Genomic DNA, 24379 nt, shown 5'->3' with positions numbered 1-24379 from the left:
GAATCTTCTCCTAGAGTTTTTCCTAAGATGAAGAAAATTCTCCAGCTCAGTCTAGGAACTAGGTTGGATATTCATATTTATTTAAGGATTTCATAGAAATAAAGGTATATGGTTGTGGTCTTCCACCATACCAACTCCCAACATTTTTAACCATGGGGATTTTTCTCTAGAATACATCAAATAGATTCTAAGTTCAGATCACCTACAATTTATTTCGAGGAAGCATCAAGTCTATGGTTAAATTGAAGAAATAGGTTGGCCCATTCCTGGTTAACAGTAGTGTTTCTCTCTAGGAGGTGGAGGAATTGATAATACAAATGGTTTTTTCTCAAATAGAGGTTTGGCCTTACGATCTATATAAAATTATGTCAAATGTAAGAACTAAACAATGTTCTACACATTATGTACATGTTTCCAAACTAGATATTGAAAGATTGGCCAAGAAGGACACTTGGGTAATGGAACCAACTCAAAGTATAGAGAAAATTGCAAAATTTGAGTAGTCATCTCAATCCTTTATTCTATAAACATCTCAATCAAAGGACAAAAATATGAAAATCTATAGAGAAAGCCTTCAAACAATTTATGAGATAGAGGAAGAAGATCAATTATTTGGAAAAAGGAAAATGATAGAAGAAGAAGGAGAAATAGAAGTATCAGTATAGAATGTAGAGGAAGCAACATCAAGGGAGCCTGATTTCAATTGGGAACTTCTACCAATAGCATCCATCAGTCAAGAACATTAGGCAAGAATGTCACCTTTAGCTTCAAGAAGGCAAGACAATCTACATTCATAGTAACTTCATGGAAACCGAGAATAAGGATGTTAAACTTAACAAGATTCATACTTCGATCTTTGGGGAGAAGGATTAGATTCATCTCAGACCAGGTTACTATTTGCCTCTGATTATGAAAAGGAATATTTATATATGGCTTTATTAGAACAAAAATCTCTAGTAGTCACAATGGTATAAGATTATAAAGAAGCAAAACTTACAATAGCTCTAAAGAAGATACACTTGGTGGATCAAAAGGAGATGTACAAAAACAATGTTAGATGATATTCAGAAGCCTTACAATCACTGCATTGAATGTATGTAAGGTTTATAATATGATATCAAAGGTGACTAATAAATTGATGCAATTAATCATCAAGTCGGTGGTAAAACCAAAATATACAACCTCAATACAAGCCCTAATTAAATAATGAGACAAAGATATTTAAGCCTTGAGGAGGCTGAAAATTTCCAACATAGAGCATGTGCAAACATCTGAGTCAGAGTCACTACTGAAAGAAAAAGAGTAGGTATTTCCAATTATCATTGAGTTAAATAAGAGGGTAGGTAATTATGAGAAAAAAATTGAAAAATTATGAAAGTAAAAATGTTAACATATTTGTCTAACATCCTCTTTAGCACCATCAACCCTTGTAGACTCATTTAAAAAAATAATGAAGCAATTTCTACTTTGAACTTAAAGGATATGGAAATTTAAAATATTAGAATAATATTAGCCTAAAATGAATAAATAGATATTTTGAAGGAACAGATAGTTGATAGGAATGCTACCATAAACATTGATGAAGATTTAAAAGCCTGACTCCAACAAGAAAATAAACAATTGTAGAATCAACTAGTGGGAACAAGAGCCTTGATTGAAGCAAGGTATATTATATGGGTAGAGCTTGTTATTGAAATTTGAGGCGTGTGGCATTCTTTTAGAGTGATGGGGGATGAATCATATTTGGTTTATATTATAGATTAAGCTATCTAGTAGGCCCAAAATGAATTGGGAATAAAACCACAAATAACTAAAAGGATTGTTAAATTTCTCAATTTCAAGACTTGGGAACAAATGCATGTTTTGGAAGTTCAAGACATAACTTAAATTGTAATGTAAAGCAAGAGAGTCTTGACTAAAATCATTTTTCTTTAGAAAACCCAGGATAAATGAAGAATAGTAAAAAAAAATGTAGATGCACTTACTATTAAATTTAGTGCTCTGGTGAAAATGGGTGTTCCATCCTACTAGGATGGCATGTGAATGAGAATATAATATATTTGGATGAAATAGAGAAATGTTGTTGAGGGAAAGGAATAAAGTGGATAAATTTTCACACATGGCAGTAACTTTGAAAGGGAAATGATTTTTAGCTCCTTGTCAAGTGAAAAATATTTTTCCAGTTGTTCCTAATTACTAGAAATATCTGAGCAGAGACATTGCCTATAGGAAATTGTCAATGTTTCATTGTCCAGTTGGAGTAGGGTGGGATAATTTGGCCAATTTTTCTTCACGAGGCTTCAAATATTACAACAATATGATACAATTGAATCGAAGCATCATTAGTAGATAATTAATATGATTTTTTGAAACAATTTCTTATTTTATAAAGTAGCTCCTAAAAATTTTCATCAGAGATGAACATCTTTTGTAATAATTTTGTATAAATGGAAGAAGAAAACTTTGAATGAGGGTTGGATTTTGGAGAGATTGAATTGTATTATATTTTTTTTAAAGTACATGGAGAATATTTTTAATGATCGGTCATAATATATTCTCTTTTAAGCTATTTGCAGTTTGTGCTTTAGATCTATGTTAATTTGTTTTTATGTAAATCACAATCTTTGCATCTATATGGTAGTTCAAATTTATATGAATTACTCTTTGAGGGGATAAAGTTGAATATCAAGTTTCCCTTAGATAAATTGCAACAACTTATTAAGTAAAGGGGTTTATGCTAGACTCAATCTGTTTCTATTATACCTCTTCTTGGTGACCTTGTATGTTGAGCATTTCATGTGTTTATTTTTTATTCAAGTGTATGACTATTGAAATATGTTTTAGTACATCTTCCTAATTGAGATATTGGAGCATTAGTTCAATGTTTAAAAATTTTCAATTTATATCTCTCATTTTACAACTCATCCATTTTATATTCATAATTGTTTGTTGTTGTTGGAAAGCAACATATTGATTGGTCTATTTAATTTTTTGTTTCATATTTTTTGAAGTAAATATGATATCTATTAATTAAATCATCTATAAAAACAAAATTTGGTGCCTTGCCATAGTTCCCTGGCTAGGAATTGTCTTAAGGAGTTACATCATTTCCTTCTAACTCTTTATCACCCCATAATTTCTCCTTAAATTTCGAAGTAATAACATTTTTAATATTATTCTTATTCTACCAAATTACCTCCTCCTTTATCTGAATTGTCTAGCCAAGACCGGGCATCCTTGTGTCATCCCCACTTGACCAAAATGTGGTATTTTGGCTAGAGCTAGAAGCAATTGTAGGAAACCTCCATTTAACTCACTAGTAGAAAATGATGAAAGTAGTGACTAGGTGACTAAAAACGCTAGTCACTGCAATTATTTCAAGTGAATTACTACAACATTTGAGCAATTTTAAGTGACCGAACTAAAAATGACTAAATTAAATGACTAATTTAGTTTAGGGATAAAATATACGACTACATAATAAGTGACCAAACTAAAAGTGACTAACTGAAATGACTAATTTAGTCTAGTACTAAAATATATGACTAGAAAATAAGCGAAAAAAATTAATAATGATTAATGCTGGGTTGTGTTATATTCTTTCCACAACTAACCCACATAGTTAACCGGGGGGTTAGAGGGGGGGGGAGCCCCCCTTTGTTGTGCCAATTGGGTAGTGGGGGTTCACAAGGGGTTTAAGGTGTACCCGTAACCCCACTTTTTGGGGTCTGGGGTAGCACGTCGGAAAATTTTGGTTTTGGACCCTATGTTTGGTTGGGCGGACCCACCTATGGTTGTGTGCATGATTTCCACACATGTTTTTTGGACGTGATGGTTTTCAGTCCATGGTATTGGATGCAATGGTTTTCGGTCCATGGTATTGGATGCTTCGGCATGTATAAATATGTATTATAACATTGAAAGGAACATAATGAAAAATACATATGGTAGTCCTGGTTTTGGGATCGAGGAGAAAATCTCTGTGTATATGTGTTTTATGTGCCATGCTCTCGCATTGTTTATTTTCTGTGTTTTAGAATTTGTATGCAGGTAATTTCTGTACGGGGTTAAAACCTACATTTGGTATCAGAGCTATTTTGGCTTCAAGGGGATGCCTTTGTTGTTGAGGGGTTTCACTCAGGCCTGTGGTAGACCTTCTTCAGTGGGAGATCTGCGAGATCGATTCTGGTGGTGAAAGAAGATGGTGAGAAGTGGAAAGAGAGAGATCGAGAATTTTAATGGTCAGAGTTTTGAGTTGTGGAAACTCAAGATGGAGGATCTATTGGTGGATAAATATCAGTGGATCGCAGTAGATTTGAGTACTAAACCAATGGGAGTGTCCGATGAAGAATGGAAGAAGTTGGATTGGAAGGCAAAGAGCACAATACAATTGTGTGTCTGAGATTCAGTATTGTTGAATGTATCAGGGGAAGCTATGGTGAAGGCCTTGTGGGACAAGTTAGGGACTTTGTACCAATATAAGTCTCTAGTGAATAAATTGTTTCTGTGGAAAAAGTTGTATAACTTGAGGATGAAAGATGGAGACTCAGTGACAGAGCATATGAACGCATTTAATACTGTGGTAAGTCAGTTAGCTTCTGTTGATATTAAAATTTCAGATGAAGATAAGTGCATTAGTTTGTTGTGTTCTCTACCAGATTCGTTGGAAAGTCTGGTTATTGCAATAGGTAGCAATGCAACTACCTTGCAGTTTGATGAAATAGTCTCAACATTGCTGACAGAGGAGATGAGATGGAAAAATATGGAAAGCCAGAATGGTGATTCCTTGTCTGTACAAGGACGGTCCCAGAATAGAAACAAAAATAAGTCATCGAGTGGGAGATCTAAATCTAGAGGGAGATCTAAATCTCCAGGAAAACCTGTAAAGGTGGTGTGCTAGAAATGAAGAAAGGAAGGGCACTACAAAACCGACTATAAATCTAAAGCTCCTGATAAAGGAAAGGGATCTGATGATGCTCCTTCTGCAGAGGTGAAAACTACCTCAGATGAAGGTGGGGATGTGTACTTGGCTTCTTCAAGTACACATGTAGATCATGAGGCATGGTTAATTGACTTAGGTGCATCCTTTCACTTCATTCCCCATAGAGGGTGGTTCTGCGAGTATGAGAAATACGATGGTGGTGATGTCTTCTTAGGGGATGATAGGAAGGCTAGAATCATTGGTCGTAAAAAAGTAAAGTTGAAACTACAAGGTGGAAGGGTTAGAACACTTTCAGGTGTTCTACATATTCCTGAAATCTGATTTCTGCAAGCAAGTTGGATGATACAGGTGTAAAAATAGTGTTCGAGAAGGATACTTGCAAAATGGTTCAGGGAGCACTGGTATTGATGCGGGGAGTTCGAATTGGAACTCTGTACAAGCTGCAAGGTAGCACTGTTATTGATGGGTGCAATAATTCTGTGGTTCCTTAAAGTGGAGCAGAAAAACTAGTGGTCTCTGGAGAGAAGACCATGTTGTGGCATCAAAGGCTTGGACATATTGGAGAGAAGGGCCTTCGATTACTTCATGGTAAAGGTATGGTAGAAGGTATGAGTAATAGCTCTTTGGACTTTGATTTTTGTGAAAATTGTGTATATGGGAAGAAGAATCAGGTGAGTTTCCCCTCTCGTGGTAAGAGGGCAAAACAAATATTAAAGCTTGTGCATAGTGATGTGTTTGGACCTGTGAAGGTTCCATCACTGGGTAAGACTGTGTACTATGTATCATTTATAATGACTTCTCAAGGAATACATGGATATATTTCCTTAAGAAGAAATCCGAAGTCTTTGACAGGTTTAAATAATTTAAGGCTCTGGTGGAAAACCAAACAGAGAATAAGATAAAGGTGTTGAGGACAGATAACGGTGGAGAGTTTTGCAGTAAGGAATTTGAAGAATTCTGTAAGAAGTGTGGTATAGCATAGCAGAAGACTACTCCATATACACCTCAGCAAAATGGAGTTCTAGAAAGAATGAACAAGACATTGATGGAAAGGGCAAGAAGCATGCTCAGTGGTGCCAAGTTAGGACAAGAATTCTAGGTAGAGGCAATGGATACTGCATGTTACCTGGTCAACAGGTCACCTTCATCAGTGTTGGAGGATAAGACTCCACAAGAGGTATGGACTAGTAAGAAACCCTCTCTTTCACATCTAAGGGTATTTGGATGTGATGCATATATACATGTTCCAAAGGAGAAACGAGCTAAGTTGGATAGTAAATCTGAAAAGTGCATATTTATTGGGTATAAGGATGGTTTAAAGGGTTATAAGCTTTGGAACCTAGTAACAAGGAAGGTTGTGTACAGCCGAGATGTGGTGTTCAGAGAGGTGAAGGATGTTATTAAACATGAAGTCCAACCAAAGGAACCTGAGAAGATAGAGTATGAGCTAAAGGAGGAAGAAGCAGATTCTATAGTAGAGGACGAATCAGAAGATGAAGAGCCACAAACTCCAGTTGTGAGAAGATCAGTTCGAGAAAGAAGGCAGCCAGAGAGGTATAGTCCATTTGCTTTCTGTTCAAATCTTGCTTTGTCTGTTACTGATGATGATCCTAGAACTATGAAGGAAGCAGTGGATTCAGAGGATTGAAAACTCTAGAAAGAGGCCATGGTTGATGAAATTGCATCTTTGCACAAAAATGAGGCTTGGGATCTATTGGAGTTGCCAGCTGGAAGGAAACCCATTGGAAGAAAATGGGTGTTCAAGAAGAAGAAAAATGTAGAAGGAAAAGTGGAGAAATACAAAGCTCAGTTGGTAGCAAAAGGTTATTCCCAGGTGCCAGGAATTGATTTTGGTGATATTTTTTCTCTTGTTTCCAAGGTAAATTCTATTAGGTTACTTTCATTTGTTGCTTCTACTTTTGATTTTGAGGTAGAACAGATGGATCTGAAGACAACGTTTCTTCATGGGGATCTAGAAGAGGAAATCTACATGAAGCAACCTGAAGACTTTGCGGTGAAGGGTAAGAAAGAACTGGTATGCAAGCTAAAGAAGTCTCTGTATGGGTTAAAATAGTCACCAGGGATGTGGTATCATAAATTTGATACATTTATACAGGGACTTGGCTTCACCAAAAGCAAAGCAGATCATTGTGTGTATTTTAAATTAATTGGTGACTGTGTTATTTATCTAGTCTTGTATGAATAAGCTGTTTCTGCGGAAAAGGTTGTATAACCTAAGGATGAAAGATGGAGACTCAGTGAAAGAGCATATGAATGCATTTAATACTGTGGTAAGTCAGTTAGCTTCTGTTGATATTAAAATTTCAGATGAAGATAAGTGCATCAGCTTGTTGTGTTCTCTACCAGATTTGTTGGATAGTCTGGATATTACAATAGGTAGCAATGCAACTACCTTGCAGTTTGATGAAATAGTCTCAGCCTTGCTGACATAGGAGATGAGACGGAAAAATATGGAGAGTCAGAATGGTGATTCCTTGTCTGTACAAGGACGGTCCCAGAATAGAAACAAAAATAAGTCATCGAGTGGGAGATCTAAATCTCTAGGAAAACCTGTAAAGGTGGTGTGCTGGAAATGCAGAATGGAAGGGCACTACAAAAGGGACTATGAATCTAAAGCTCCTGATAAAGGAAAGGGATCTGATGATGCTCCTTCTGCAGAGGTGAAAACTACCTCAGATGAAGGTGGGGATGTGTACTTGGTTTCTTCAAGTACACATGTAGATCATGAGGCATGGTTAATTGACTTAGGTTCATCCTTTCACTTCATTCCCCATAGAGGGTTGTTCTGCGAGTATTATAAATACGATGGTGGTGATGTCTTCTTAGGGGATGATAGGAAGGCTAGAATCATTGGTCGCAGAAAAGTAAAGTTGAAGCTACAAGGTGGAAGGGTTAGAACACTTTCAGGTGTTCTGTATATTCCTGCAATGGCCAGAAATCTGATTTCTGCAAGCAAGTTGGATGATGCAGGTGTAAAAATAGTGTTCGAGAAAGATACTTGCAAAATGGTTCAGGGAGCACTACTATTGATGCGGGGAGTTCGAATTGGAACTCTGTACAAGCTGCAAGGTAGCATTGTTATTGATGGGTGCATTAGTTTTGTGGTTCCTTAAAGTGGAGCAGAAAATCTAGTGGTCTCTGAAGAGAAGACCATGTTGTGGCATCAAAGGCTTGGACATATTGGAGAGAAGGGCTTTCAAATACTTCATGGTAAAGGTATGGTAGAAGGTATGAGTAATAACTCTCTGGAATTTGATTTTTGTGAAAATTGTGTATATGGGAAGAAGAATAGGGTGAGTTTACCCTCTGGTGGTAAGAGGGTGAAACAAATATTAGAGCTTGTGCACAGTGATGTGTTTGGACCTATGAAGGTTCCATCACTGGGTAAGACTGTGTACTATGTATCATTTATAGATGGCTTCTCAAGGAATACATGGATATATTTCTTTAAGAAGAAATCTGAAGTCTTTGACAGGTTTAAATAATTTAAGGCTCTGGTGGAAAACCAAACAGAGAAGAAGATAAAGGTGCTGAGGACAGATAACGGTGGAGAGTTTTTCAGTAAAGGAATTTGAAGAATTCTGTAAGAAGTGTGGTATAGCACAGCAGAAGACTACTCCATTTACACCTCAACAAAATGGAGTTGCAGAAAGAATGAATAAGACATTGATGGAAAGGGCAAGAAGCATGCTCAATGGTGCCAAGTTAGGACAAGAATTCTAGGCAGAGGCAATGGATACTACATGTTACCTGGTCAACAGGTCACCTTCATCAGTGTTGGAGGATAAGACTCCACAAGAGGTATGGACTAGTAAGAAATCCTCTCTTTCACATCTAAGGGTATTTGGATGTGATGCATATGTACATGTTCCAAAGGAGAAATGAGCCAAGTTGAATAGTAAATCTGAAAAGTGCATATTTATTTGGTATAAGGATGGTTTAAAGGGTTATAAGCTTTGGAACCCAGTAACAAGGAAGGTTGTGTACAGCCGAGATGTGGTGTTCAAAGAGGTGAAAGATGTTATTAAACATGAAGTCCAACCAAAGGAACCTAAGAAGATAGAGTTTGAGCTAAAGGAGGAAGAAGCAGACTCTATAGTAGAGGACGAATCAGAAGATGAAGAGCCACAAACTCCAGTTGTGAGAAGATCAGTTCGAGAAAGAAGGCAGCCGGAAAGGTATAGTCCATTTGCTTTCTATTCAAATCTTGCTTTGTCTGTTACTGATGATGATCCCAGAACTATGAAGGAAGCAGTGGATTTAGAGGATGGAAAACTCTAGAAAGAGGCCATGGTTGATGAAATGGCATCTTTGCACAAAAATGAGGCTTGGGATCTGGTGGAGTTGCCAGCTGGAAGGAAACCCATTGGAAGCAAATGGGTGTTCAAGAAGAAGAAAAATGTAGAAGGAAAAGTGGAGAAATACAAAGCTCAGTTGGTAGCAAAAGGTTATTCCCAGGTGCCAGGAATCGATTTTGGTGATATTTTTTCTCCTGTTTCCAAGGTAAATTGTATTAGGTTACTTTTATTTGTTGCTTCTACTTTTGATTTTGAGGTAGAACAGATGGATGTGAAGACAACATTTCTTCATGGGGATCTGGAAGAGGAAATCTACATGAAGCAACCTGAAGACTTTGCGGTGAAGGGTAAGAAAGAACTGGTATGCAAGCTAAAGAAGTCTCTGTATGGGTTAAAATAGTCACCAAGGATGTGGTATCATAAATTTGATACATTTATACGGGGACTTGGCTTCACCAAAAGCAAAGCAGATCATTGTGTGTATTTTAAATTAATTGGTGACCGTGTTATTTATCTAGTCTTGTATGAATAAGCTGTTTCTGCGGAAAAGGTTGTATAACCTGAGGATGAAAGATGGAGACTCGGTGACAGATCATATGAACACATTTAATACTGTGGTAAATCAATTAGCTTCTGTTGATGTTAAAATTTGAGATGAAGATAAGTGCATTAGCTTGTTGTGTTCTCTACCAGATTCGTTGGATAGTCTGGTTATTGCAATAGGTAGCAATGCAACTACCTTGTAGTTTGATGAAATAGTCTCAGCCTTGCTGACATAGGAGATGAGACGGAAAAATATGGAGAGCCAGAATGGTGATTCCTTGTCTGTACAAGGACGGTCCCAGAATAGAAACAAAAATAAGTCATCAAGTGGGAGATATAAATCTAGAGGGATATCTAAATCTCCAGGAAAACCTGTAAAGGTGGTGTGTTGGAAATGCGGAAAGGAAGGGCACTACAAAAGGGACTATAAATCTAAAGCTCCTGATAAAGGAAAGGGATCTGATGATGCTCCTTCTGCATAGGTGAAAACTACCTCAGATGAAGGTGGGGATGTGTACTTGGCTTCTTCAAGTACACATGTAGATCATGAGGCATGGTTAATTGACTTAGGTGCATCCTTTCACTTCGTTCCCCATAGAGGGTGGTTCTGCGAGTATGAGAAATACGATGGTGGTGATGTTTTCTTAGGGGATGATAGGAAGGCTACAATAATTGGTCGAAGAAAAGTAAAGTTGAAGCTACAAGGTGGAAGGGTTAGAACAATTTCAGGTGTTCTGCGTATTCCTGCAATGGCCAGAAATCTGATTTCTGCAAGCAAGTTGGATGATGCAGGTGTAAAAATAGTGTTCGAGAAGGATAATTGCAAAATAGTTCAGGAAGCACTGGTATTGATGTGGGGAGTTCGAATTGGAACTCTGTACAAGCTGCAAGGTAGCACTGTTATTGATGGGTGCAATAGTTCTGTGGTTCCTTAAAGTGGAGCAGAAAATCTAGTGGTCTCTGGAGAGAAGACCATGTTGTGGCATCAAAGGCTTGGACATATTGGAGAGAAGGGCCTTTGAATGCTTCATGGTAAAGGTATGGTAGAAGGTATGAGTAATAGCTCTCTGGACTTTGATTTTTGTGAAAATTGTGTATATGGGAAGAAGAATCGGGTGAGTTTACCCTCTGGTGGTAAGAGGGCGAAACAAATATTAGAGCTTGTGCACAGTGATGTGTTTGGACCTGTGAAGGTTCCATCACTGGGTAAGACTGTGTACTATGTATCATTTATAGATGGCTTCTCAAGGAATACATGGATATATTTCCTTAAGAAGAAATCTGAAGTCTTTGATAGGTTTAAATAATTTAAGGCTTTGGTGGAAAACCAAACAGAGAAGAAGATAAAGGTGCTGAGGACAGATAAAGATGGAGAGTTTTGCAGTAAGGAATTTGAAGAATTCTGTAAGAAGTGTGGTATAGCACGGCAAAAGACTACTCCATATACACCTCAGCAAAATGGAGTTGCAGAAAGAATGAACAAGACATTGATGGAAAGGGCAAGAAGCATGCTCAGTGGTGCCAAGTTAGGACAGGAATTCTAGGCAGAGGCAATGGATACTACATGTTACCTGGTCAACAGGTCACCTTCATCAGTGTTGGAGGATAAGACTCCACAAGAGGTATGGAATAGTAAGAAACCCTCTCTTTCACATCTAAGCGTATTTGGATGTGATGCATATGTACATGTTCCAAAGGAGAAACGAGCCAAGCTGGATAGTAAATCTGAAAAGTGCATATTTATTGGGTATAAGGATGGTTTAAAGGGTTATAAGCTTTGGAACCCAGTAACAAGGAAGGTTGTGTACAGCCGAGATGTGGTGTTCAGAGAGGTGAAAGATGTTATTAAACATGAATTCCAACCAAAGGAACCTGAGAAGATAGAGTTTGAGCTAAAGGAGGAAGAAGCAGACTCTATAGTAGAGGACGAATCAGAAGATGAAGAGCCACAAACTCCAGTTGTGAGAAGATTAGTTCGAGAAAGAAGGCAGCGAGAAAGGTATAGTCCATTTTCTTTCTGTTCAAATCTTGCTTTGTCTGTTACTGATGATGATCCCAGAACTATGAAGGAAGCAGTGGATTCAGAGGATGGAAAACTCTAGAAAGAGGCCATGGTTGATGAAATGGCATCTTTGCACAAAAATGAGGCTTGGGATCTAGTAGAGTTGCTAGCTGGAAGGAAACCCATTGGAAGCAAATGGGTGTTCAAGAAGAAGACAAATGTAGAAGGAAAAGTGGAGAAATACAAAGCTCAGTTGGTAGCAAAAGGTTATTCCCAGGTGCCAGGAATTTATTTTGGTGATATTTTTTCTCCTGTTTCCAAGGTAAATTGTATTAGGTTACTTTTATTTGTTGCTTTTAATTTTTATTTTGAGGTAGAACAAATGGATGTGAAGACAACATTTCTTCATGGGGATTTGGAAGAGGAAATCTACATGAAGCAACCTGAAGACTTTGTGGTGAAGGGTAAGAAAGAATTGGTATGCAAGCTAAAGAAGTCTCTGTATGGGTTAAAATAGTCACCAAGGATGTGGTATCAGAAATTTGATACATTTATACGGGGACTTGGCTTCACCAAAAGCAAAGCAGATCATTGTGTGTATTTTAAATTAATTGGTGACCGTGTTATTTATCTGGTCTTGTATGTGGATGATATGTTGCTGGTTGGAAATGACAAATAAATTATCCAGGATTTGAATACCCAATTGCCCTCCAAATTTTACATGAAAGATCTTGGTGCTACAAACTATATTTTAGGCGTGGAAATTAAAAGAGATCAGGCAAAGAGGAAGCTCTGGTTAAACCAGAGGAAGTATGTCAAGACAATACTGCAAAGGTTTAATATGCAGGATAGTAAATCGGTGAAGGTTCCTATTCATGTAGGTGTAAGGTTATCTGCTAGATAGTGTCCCAAGACACAAGAAGAGGAAGAGGACATGTCCCGTGTTCCATATGCAAGTGCAGTCGGTAGCCTGATGTATGAAATGGTGTGTACTATACCAGACATTGCACATGTAGTGGGAGTATTGAGCAGGTTTATGTCAAAACCAGGAAAGGAGCATTGGACAATAGTGAAGCGGGTTTTCAGGTATTTTCATGGCACTAGTGATTATGGTTTGTGATACCAAGGAAGACCAGGATTGGATAGAGTGTTGGATATTCGTGGCTTTGTTGATGCAGACTGGAGTAGAGATCTGGATCAGAGAAGATCTACAAGTGGGTATGTGGTTAACCTATTTGGAGGTGCAGTCAGTTGGATGAGTAAGAAACAATCTGTAGTGGCACTATCAACTACAGTGGCAGAATACATGGCAACCACTCATGCAAGCAAGGAAGCAGTTTGGTTGCAGATATTGTGTTGAAGTATGGGGTTAGTACAAGGAGCTATAAGGATAGACTGTGACATCCAAAGTGAAATTTTCTTGGCAAAGAACCCCACATATCATTCAAAGACAAAGCACATTGATGTTCAATATCACTTTGTGAGGGATATGATAGAAGAAGAAAAGGTGTTGCTGGTAAAGGTGGACACTTTGAAGAATACTGCAGATGCACTAACAAAATATGTGAGCTCTAAGAAGTTCTCTTGGTGTAGAGAGAAAATGGGTGTTTCGGGGCTGGAAAAATTACTAAGCTCTCTTGTGGCCCCCTGTGGAAAGAAAACAACAAGTGGGAGAATGTTGAGTTGTATTATATTCTTTCCACGACTAGCCTACGTAGTTAACTCGGAGGTTAGAGGGGGGGAGGAGCCCCCCTTCGTTGCGCCAATTATGTAGCGGGGGGGGGGGGGGGGGGGGGGTCACAGGGGGTTTGAGGTGTAACCGTAACCCCACTTTATGGGGTCTGTGGCAGCACCCCGGAAAATTTTGGTTTAGGTTGGGCGGACCCACCTATGGTTTTGTGCATGATTTTCGCACATGTTTTTTTGGACGAGATGGTTTGCGGTCCATGGTATTGGATGCTTCGGCATGTATAAATATGTATTATAACATTGAAAGGAACATAATGAAAAATAAAGCTGGTTGTCCTAGTTTTGGGATTGAGGGGAAAATCTCTGTGTATATGTGTTTTATGTGTTATGCTCTCGCATTGTTTATTTTCTGTGTTTTAGAATTCATATGCAGGTAATTTCTGTACGGGGTTAAAACCTACATTTGGTATCAGAGTTGTTTTGGCTTCAAAGGGACACATTTGTTGGTGAAGGGTTTCGCTTGGGCCTGTGGTAGATCCTCTATTTAACTCACTAGTAGAAAATTACGAAAGTAGTGACTAGGTGACTAAAAACGTTAGTCACTACAATTATTTCAAGTGAATACCACAAAATTTGAGCAATTTTAAGTGACTGAACTAAAAATGACTAAATTAAACGACTAATTTAGTTTAGGGATAAAATATACGACTACATAATAAGTGACCAAACTAAAAGTGACTAACTGAAATGACTAATTAGTCTAGTACTAAAATATATGACTAGGAAATAAGTGAAAAAAATAATAATGATTAACGTAAATGACTACTATAGTCTAAGAATAAAAATATGACCAAATAATAAGTAAAACAAGTATATGAATTAGTCATTTATGTTCATAATTTTTAATTGTGTCACTTCGAAAATGGAAAATTACAATTTTGATATTGAAGTGTTTCATTTCACTACAGGGATTTCTGAATGCATCTGTAGTGTTAAAATTTAGAGACAAAGGGGTCTCTGAATACTTCTATAGTGTTAAAATTATGAATACCCATTTTTCTCTAAATTTTAACACTGCAGATGGATTCAGATATTTTCAACATTAGTTTGACCTTCCTTCACAGTCGAGGCAAGGCTCTCCTTCACCAATTCATCCAAGGAGGGAAAGGCCAATTCCACTTGAGATGAAGGACAAGCAAAAAAACAAATCCGAGAAAGTCATAGCTTCTAAAACTTATAAAAACCCAAGAAAGTCTTAACGCATTGCATGCTTTTCTCTAATCTCTAGGATGAAAAGGAAACCAAACTCAAAGATAGAGAACCTAAAGAAGAGTTTTGTAACCCCTCACAAATGGCCTCGAGCACTAGGCTGGCCGAAACTAGAGGACCCAAATAATGCGCAATCGGAGTAGGGGTTAGGGCCTTTGAATCGCTAGATGACTTCCCTGTCAAATTATTAAACTTTCTTTCTAAAGACCTGGTAGGCCTAAAAACCGAGGCATAGTGACCTTTCGATCTAACTTCCAAATTTGAATGGATAAAATCCTTACACTAGCCAATTTTTTTTTTTAAATCCCCTCCTCTAATGCATAATCCACCAACTCCTCCTCCTTCATGTGGGTCGGATAGTAAGAAACCAACATCTCATCTAAGAAAACATATTTGATGAGTAGTTTTCTATCTGCAAAGGGTTTATCGCAATGATGATCTTTGCACTTAAAAAATATACATCATCTGAATAAAAATCTCATGGTTATCATTTAATCTTATTTTGCATTTTGATAAGGATATCAGAGCCCGACATTGTCTAGAACCCATTTACTCTTCGTCAAAACTACTCCTCACTCTTGTCAAAAACTCCACACCCCTTTCTCCACCTGTAATTTTTCCATGGGCCTATAGGGTTTCTCCATAATTATTGAATTCATCTCCCATGGTAGAGATGTTGTGATGTCCTCTTTAACATTTTGATTCCATAAAAAGAATTTAAAAAAATATAACTATAACTATAATTAATAATTAAACCGATCTAGATCCATCTTAACTCTAGATCTACCAAGCACCAAGACGGAGGAATCAAATCTCTCTTAAGGTACAAACCTCTCTTTTAGAGTGAAAAGAGATTTGATCTCTCTCGATCTGAAGTTAAAATGGATCTATATTGGACATATACAATGAAAAAAATAAAAAAATTTGAGGAAACAAAATAGCTTGCAAATTCAACTACCTTTCTTTTTGAAAAATATTAAAACATTTATAACCTTTGATAACTTAAAAAAAAAAATCAAAATATTTATTATATTCAAATAATATTTTTTTTACATTATGGTAAAAGTTTTGGGGCCTTCTCATTTGGAATTTCATTTTCCCACTCAAATTTAAGAGGGTATGGCCAAGGAGGATTAGCGGGAAAACCAGGTCGATGACATTATGTTAACAGAAAAATAGAGCATATTTCTAGGAGGGGAGCGTTAATGCTCTCTCCTCTATATAGATAGTGCATTGGATAGTCCGAATTAGGAAAAGATGATGAAGCGATGAGAATTGACTAAATAAATGTGATGGAATCTACTGCGTAATTTATTTTATGGTTGGGGTAAATGAACAAGAGAGGTGATGTGATCAACTCAATAAGACCTGAGCTGGTCCTTCTTAGAACACTACCAAAGCATAGGCTATGGGCATACTCAAGAAAAAAATGTGCACGGAGTTTCCAAGAAGGAAAGATACAATGCCTAGGTTGAGATCAAAACTCAATGTCAACAAATTGGGTTTCTATATAGTTTTAATGATATACTGTTATGAACCAGCTCAAGAAAAAGATAGAAAAGATAGATCAACGCCTTAAAATTCAGCCTCTTCGAGGGGGAAACCTCCTTTACATTACATAAATGAACAATTCTTCGATGATTCAAATGACAAAACCTCCTTTCTATATATAGGAGTCTAAGGAGTCACAAAATAATCCAGCCGACCTAAAAATAATAATATAAAGCCACAAAAATAACAATAAAGGGATTTTATGGGGCACAGTAATAACAATATGGGGACAATAGGGGCACAACAATATTAATAAGGGGTATAACTACAATAATAATGGGGTAATCACTAGTATTATAGGGACCCAACATGCCCCTCGCCTTCAAAAAAGTGTTGTCCTCAACTCTTGAGTAGTTCTGGATACTTCTGCATAAAATTCTCATCCTCCCATGTGGAATCTTCAGCAGATAAGTTCTTCCACTTGATAAGATACTCTGAAATTGATCGATTTCGTAGCTGTCGAGTTCTTGTTTCTATGACTGCTTCCGGTTCCAATATAATTTTTCCTTCCTCGTCAAGTTTTGGCAATATTGTTTGAACTGGGAGCTTGTCGCCTATAACCTTCTTTAAACATGAAACATGGAAAACTGGGTGCAATCGAGAGGCTGCAGGAAGCTCCAATTTGTATGCCATAGTACCGATCTTTTGAAACACCTTGTACGGACCATAATAATTTGGTGATAATTTATTATCCTTCTTAGCTTGCTTGAGGGACATTTGCTTATATGGTTGTAGCCGTAGGAATACCCAATCACCTACATCAAAACTTCTTTCACTGCGATGTTGATTTGCCTGTTATTTCATTCTATTCTCTGCCAACACGAGGTTATCCTTTAAGAGTTGGAGGACTTGTTGTTGATGTTCGATGTGATGTTCCACTGCCTGAACCTTATAATTTTCTCTTAAATATAATGTGATGGATGGTGGTTGATACCCATAAAGTGCCATAAATGGGGTCATTTTTGTTGTTGTGTGGAAGGAAGTGTTATACCACCATTCAGCTAGAGGCAACCATTTGACCCAGTGTGTTTGTTTATTAGATACAAAGCAACAAAGATATCCTTCCAAACATTTGTTTACTATCTCAATTTGCCCATCAGATTGAGGATGACAAGATGAGCTATGAGCTAATTGAGTACCAAGACAAGAAAATAATTCTGTCCAAAAATTTCCAGTGAAAATGGGATCTCTATCACTTACAATAATATTTGGGTTGCCATGTAGCTTTTGAATTGTTTCCATAAATGCAGTAGAAACTATACTAGCTTTAAATGGATGTGATAATGCACAAAAGTGTGCATACTTGGTAAGTCTGTCAACTACCACCATGATGACACTTTTTCCCTCATACTTGGGTAAACCTGTGATAAAATCCATTGAAACCTCCTCCCAACGTTGGCTTGGAATGGATAAAGGTTGTAATAGACCCGGTGTCTTAATTGTTTCCACTTTATTTTGTTGGCAAACCAAACATTCCGCCACAAACTTTTGAATATATGATTTAAGGCCATCCCAAAAAATTCCTTTTTAACCCTGTGGTAAGTTTTTAGAAATCCTAAGTGCCCTCCTAAGGGAGAAGTGTGCAATTCCATAAGAATCTTTTGTTTTAGCTGGGAATTCTTACAGAGGTATAAGCAATCTTTGTACCATAACGAATCATTTTTCCAGCTAAATGTATCATACTTACTGGAATCTTGTTGTAGCTTTCGAATAAGTGCCCACACTTCTTCGTCATTCTTCCATTCCTCCCTTGCTTCGTTTATCCAATCTGGTTGGACAATAGAATTGGCGCACAACAATGCTTCCACATCCTCATCCTTTCTTGAGAGTGCATCTGCCACCACATTTTGCTTCCCTTTTTTGTAGATGATTTCAAAGTCATAACCCAACATCTTTGTTACCCCTTTTGTTGCTCTTCAGAGGATAATCTTTGCTCTAAAAAGTATTTAAGCCTATCATGATCCATTTTTACCTTGAAGTGTCTTCCCATTAGGTAGGGTCGCCATTTCTTAAGTGCATGGAGTATTGCCAACATTTCCTTCTCATAAATAGCTTTGCTTAAAAACTTTCCCTTGATTGGACAACTTTCAAAAGCAATGGATCTTTCATCTTGCATTAGAATAGCACCAATTCTGTTTCCTGAAGCATCACATTCCATAATAAAGGTTTTTGTGAAGTCTGGTGTAGCTAAGACCGGTGCTTGGCACATTGCCTCTTTAAGATGTTCAAAGGCCTTTGTTGCTTCCGGAGTCCATGAAAACACATCTTTCTTCAATAATTTGTTAGAGTTGCTGCTATTCTCCCATAATTCTTAACAAACTTGCGATAATACCCTGTCAACCCAAGAAATCCTCGCAGATGCTTTATGGATGTGGGGATTTTCCATTCCTTAATGCCTTTAATTTTGCTAGGGTCTACCTTAACTCCTTCATGAGATACAATATGACCCAAATATTCCACCTCCTGGACTCCAAAGAAACATTTGGATCTTTTTGCATATAATTGTTTCTCCTCCAATAGGTGTAGCACCTTGTCAACATGTTCAACATGATCCTTCCAAGACTTGCTATAGATTAATATATCATCAAAAAATACCAACACAAATTTTCTAAGGAATGGTTTGAAGAATTCATCAAACCTTGAAATGTTGAAGGTGCATTGGTAAGGCCAAAAGGCATGACCAAAAATTCATAATGACCCTCATGAGTTCTAAATGCTGTTTTCAGAATGTCTTCAATATTCATTCTGATTTGATGATATCCTGAACGAAGATCCAACTTGGTGAAGTAAATTGATCCATGCAATTCATCCAGTAATTCATCAATGACAGGAATGGGGAACTTATCTTTAATAGGGAGCTTGTTGAGCTCCCTATAATCCGGACACATGCACCATGATCCATCCTTCTTGTGCACCAATACTACTAGAGCAGAGAAAGAACTTTGACTCGGTTGAATTATACCAGCCTCTAGCATTTCTGCAACCATACGTTCAATTTCACTCTTTTGGACATAGGGATATCTGTACGGCCTGATGTTTGGAGGAACACTTCCTGGAATCAGATGAATAGCATGATCATGATCACGCATAGGTGGGAGACCTTTGGGAGTCTCAAATACCTTGGAATGATTGTCTAGGACTTTTTGGAGATCTGGAGAAATAGATGATTCTGATGTGGAAACATCTAGCGAACATAATTGTGCAATTACACCTCTTTGCTCCTTTTTTAGAAGCTTTGTCATACCATTAGAGCTGATTATCTTTCCTGGTTTCCCTGCAATACCCCTTAATTCAACTTCCTTTCCTTCCGCAGAAAATTTGATGAAAAGTTCTTGAAAATTAAAAGCTATTGTACCCAAGGATTGTAGCCATTGGACTCCTAGTACAACATCAACACCTCCCATTGGAATGGAAATCATTGGGCTAGTTAATACATATTCTCCCATGGATAGCTTGATATTATGGCACTTTCCAGAGCAATTTATTGTTCCTCCATGTGCAATCATCACTTGACACTCTGGTGTTGGATATAGGAAGCAATTCAGTTCTTTTTCTACCCTACAATGAATAAAATTGTGGGTGCTTCCTGAATCAATCAACACTATTACCTTTTTCTTCTTGATTTGTCCTTCTATCTTGATGGTTTGAGGAGTGGTAATTCCCACCAATGCATTACAAGATATGGTCGTATTTATTTGTTCTTCATCTAGGCTTTGTTCCTGGAGTATATCCTCTTCCTTTGACCTTTCTTGCTCCTTTTCTTCTTCTTCTTCACAATCTATGTAGAATAATTTCTTCTCTGCACACTTATGACCTTTAGTGTATTTGCTATCACAACTGTAACAAAGCCCTTTTGCCCTTTTTTCTTCCAATTGTTGTGGTGTAAACCTTATAGGTTGTGGAAGACTAGGGGCAACAACACTTCCGTCTTTATAGTTGTGAGTGGTATGCTTCCTGGTTGCCATAATTTTGCTTTCCATTTTTCTTGCTAACCTGAATGCCTTCTCTAATGAATCAGGTTCCCAAAGGCGAACATCATGTTGGATATTATCCTTTAAAGACCCTATGAACACATCAATCCTATGCTCCTCTGGAATATCTTTTACCCTTATGTTCAATTTTTGGAACTCCTCAATGTGCTCCATTATTGAACCCTTTTGTTTGAGACTTATCAATTGGGTAAAAAAAATGTTGCTTTTCATATCCTCATAATGTGCTATCAATTCTTCCGTAAAAATGCCCAAGTGATAAATTGTTTACGAGAGCAAAGCCATTGATACCATACAAACTGATTTGGTTCCAAATATAAAGTTGCCATACGTACCTTTTGTGTGTTTTGCACATTATTGAGATCGAAAAATTGCTCCATTTGTAATATCCATGTTGCGGGATCCTTGCCATCAAACTTTTTCATATCGATTTTTGGAATATGGTGGGTCTTCGATCCAAAATTAGAGTCTATGATATCATGATTAACATTTCTTTTGTTCGCATCATGAGTTTCCTTTACTACCTTTTCACCATTAGTAAGTATTTCTTGTAGAAAATTTGTCAAATTGTCTTCATATCTGTCATGCCTGTCTTCAAGTTTGTGTTCAAATCTATCTTCAATTTTTCCATGTCTGTCTTCAAATCTGTCTTCCAATCATCCATCTTAGCTTCCACGCCCTTTATCTTAGATTCCATGCCATTTATCTTAGCTTCTGTTAGCTTTTGTGAGCGTGACATTTGTTGCACTTGTTCTTGTAATTTTGATATATCATGTAGCATTTCTTCCTCTTCTTAATGAGTCATGCTAGAGCTTTCAGGTTCCTTACTAGGTGTTTGCATTTTCTTTCCTCGGGGCATCAGTTACCGATAATAATTCTTTATTATGCCCTTTGATTTCCTTCAAACCCAGCTTACGCAAAATTTAAAAAAATAAACTACACACCTTTTTTCACTTTGTAGAAGCCTGTTATTGAATCTAATATATTTCTGTAATTCCAGATCCTCCAATTTTGAAATTATGACCTACAGTAGCCTTCTGCGTCCTCTTTCCAATTCCACAAGTCTGACCCAAATTTGATTCTCCAAAGAAGAGTTATGTGAAATCTCCCACAATGACTTGATTATAGACTAGTTCAGTAGAGCGAACTTGTATGACATGCCACGAGTCACTGTTTCGACCTTTGGATCTGAAAAATGCATACAAGAAGCTATAGTCCGTCCTCTTTCTGTAAATTCTTACGAAATTTCAATCCGATCCCCAGAGAGAAAGTTATGACGATTTTCCCTAGGTCACCTGTTTGGAATGTAATTCAGGAGTTTGCAAAAAGACCAACTTCTTCAGATCATATCTCCGCAAATATAGTGCGAAAAGCTCTGAAATTCGGGCCCGAGGTTTAGCGCGATTTCTTCTCAAATGATTTTTTTTTGCAACTTCTGAAACGTTGCAGAAAAAAAGTTATAGCGAAAATGCCACGATGACCTGTTTGGAGCAACGAAACCCTAGAATCCAAAGCTCTGATACCAAATGTTATGAAACCAGCTCAAGAAAAATATAGAAAAGATAGATCAACGCCTTAAAATTCAGCCTCTTCGAGGGGGAAACCTACTTTACATTACATAAATTAACAATTCTTCGATGATTCGAATGAAAAAACCTCCTTTCTATATATAGGAGTCTAAGGAGTCACAAAATAATCCAGCCGACCTAACAATAATAATATAAAGCCACAAAAATGACAATAGAGGGATTCTATGGGGCACAGTAATAACAATATGGGGGCAATAGGGGCACAACAATATTAATAATGGGTATAACTACAATAGTAATGGGGTAATCACTAGTATTATAGGGACCCAACATATACACAATGGTAAACCATATAACAAGGAAGGGCATCAAATACGAAGGGGATCTACAGGGAAAGACAATGTCTAGCTAGTGTTACTTATGATATAATGATAAATGATTCATGTCCTCAAGGGGCTTCAACCTTCATGTAGTCCAGCAGAGTGTTATTCTAACAAGAATGTTTTAGGGATTTGTGGGGCTGAATACATTTCAGAAATTGATGGGATCAAACTAGCTAAAAGGCCCACTTCTACAAGCTCAGTGGCAGTGGGTGATGGAAGTTCAATCAATTTGGGAGGATGTAATTTGCAGCTCCAAAATTTTAGGTGTACTAGGAAAGGATGTAATAGACTGGAGAAAATAAGTCAACAAAAAATGAACCTGAAGTGAATGGCATAAAACAAGAAGAAACTAAAAGACATCTCATTAGAAGGTCACCACTTGTTATAACCATACATTTAAAGAGAGTTTCCCAAGACATTCAAGGGTGATTAATAAAGTTAAGTGGTTGTGTTACCTTTCAAGCAAGGCTTGACCTCAGGTAATTTCTAACCCTTCGAAGTATGATTATTATATTTTTCTTTATTTCATGATTTCTGAGACACATTCATCCCTTTCATTGTTATTTATTTTCTTATTCATTTATTTCCTTAACCATAGGGAATTAAATTTGGTTACATGTTAACTTTAGGAGTGTATGGTATCTCATTAAATGCTAACTTGTCATATTTAACATCATTTCAGAATGTTGGAAATCCACTACCCATTGGAAATCCATTTCCCATTGTCTTTTAAATTGTTTGTAACTTTCAAATATGATTACTTCCTTCCACAGAAGGAATTTTAATTTTAATTATCATAGTGTATTCATATATACAATTTGTTGTCAACGTAAAGGATCCTACAGTTGCAGAAATTCTTATTTATGAATGTAATTGATAGCATGAAACAATAGGAAGCTTTTGGGTGAAAAGACAAAATTAAAGTGATATGAGAGGTTCAACTATGTTTGCCTAATATTTCCAATGTGAAGAAGACATAATTTGTTTTAACTATTTTTTTGGGGCCATAGGAAAATATTGAGTAATCTTATTAGAGGGATAACAAAAAAACATGAGCATAATACCATGACTGGTATCTCCATAATCCATCCTTATTAGGTCAAAGTCTGAAGAGACTTAGAGGTACAATTATGAAAAAGGTTGGTTTGTTGTGAAGTCAATGTGGAGCCAAAAAAAAAAAAAAGTACATGAAGCTATTGGTGTTCTAGGGGCTACGGTGTGTCTCTATCAACAGTTATAACCAATAAACATCAATACCATAGTGCAACAGAAACATCAACATAAACCACACATTTTCTCTTTGTAGCATTCAAAAAAAATATTTAAGGTCTTCACGGTAGCTTAGCTTAGACACAGTCAGAATCCTAAAACCATGATTGATAAAAACAAAAATTTTGTTTACATTGAGATTCTTTGATCCCCCAAGTGTCTTCTTGCAGCTCCAAGCCACCCTTGGATAACTTATCAGCTTCCTTGTTATTTTCCCTGTATACACAAATGAAAGTGAGGTGAATAAAAAAAGATTGCAATTTCTTGATGTCTTGAAAGTTTGAAAGAGGGGTTATAATAATAATTTTCTTAGCTCAACATCACCTTTCATCCATTAGAACATGAGGAGGGAATCCCCTAGGACTTGTAATTGAGAGATTCCTTTTTCAAGAGCAAGTAGTAGAACCAATTTAGGGGCACTGATTCCACTATGGTTGTTCGAATAATGTCCAATACCGGATTTGAAGCTGAGGAAGTGATTTTGTGTGAGGTAGATTAAGCTCTCTACTCTTCTTCTAGGTGGATATTTTTGGGAGGCTCCATCAAGAAATACCCATGAAATTTGAGTGTTTATTTTCATATCAGAGGTCTGAGGATGATGAGGGGTGGAGGAATATTGGGGAAAATTTCTTAAGATATTCAGACTTTGGAAAGTGCACTTGAAGGGTAGAGTGTCTTTGTTCTCAATTTTTATTTTTATTTTCATTTCTTTCTAGCCAGACAACCTAGGCCAAGGTGATAGGAAAGCCTTTGTAAACTTTGAAAATATGGTTGAATGCCTTGGAATTATCCGTTCATGGGTTATTCATTTGGGTTTAATAGAACATAACCCTATCATCTTACATTTGTGACCTTACGGTGAATGGCAAGGTCTTCCCTTCAATTTTAATCACC

At 37.1% G+C, this 24379-nt stretch overlaps 1 pseudogene; it reads left to right on the top strand.

Moving 5' to 3' along the window:
• LOC149168999 (uncharacterized) overlaps positions 1–24379 on the top strand; it is a 55487-nt pseudogene that overhangs the window by 13943 nt on the left and 17165 nt on the right.

The sequence above is a fragment of the Pinus tabuliformis genome, chromosome 4_2 (genome assembly GCF_031772625.1).
Source record: "Pinus tabuliformis cultivar Carrire ecotype Pingquan chromosome 4_2, CPIR1, whole genome shotgun sequence".
Taxonomy (NCBI): domain Eukaryota; kingdom Viridiplantae; phylum Streptophyta; class Pinopsida; order Pinales; family Pinaceae; genus Pinus; species Pinus tabuliformis.
Note: the sequence above shows the minus strand (reverse complement) of the source record. Positions and strands in the feature narration are given on the sequence as shown.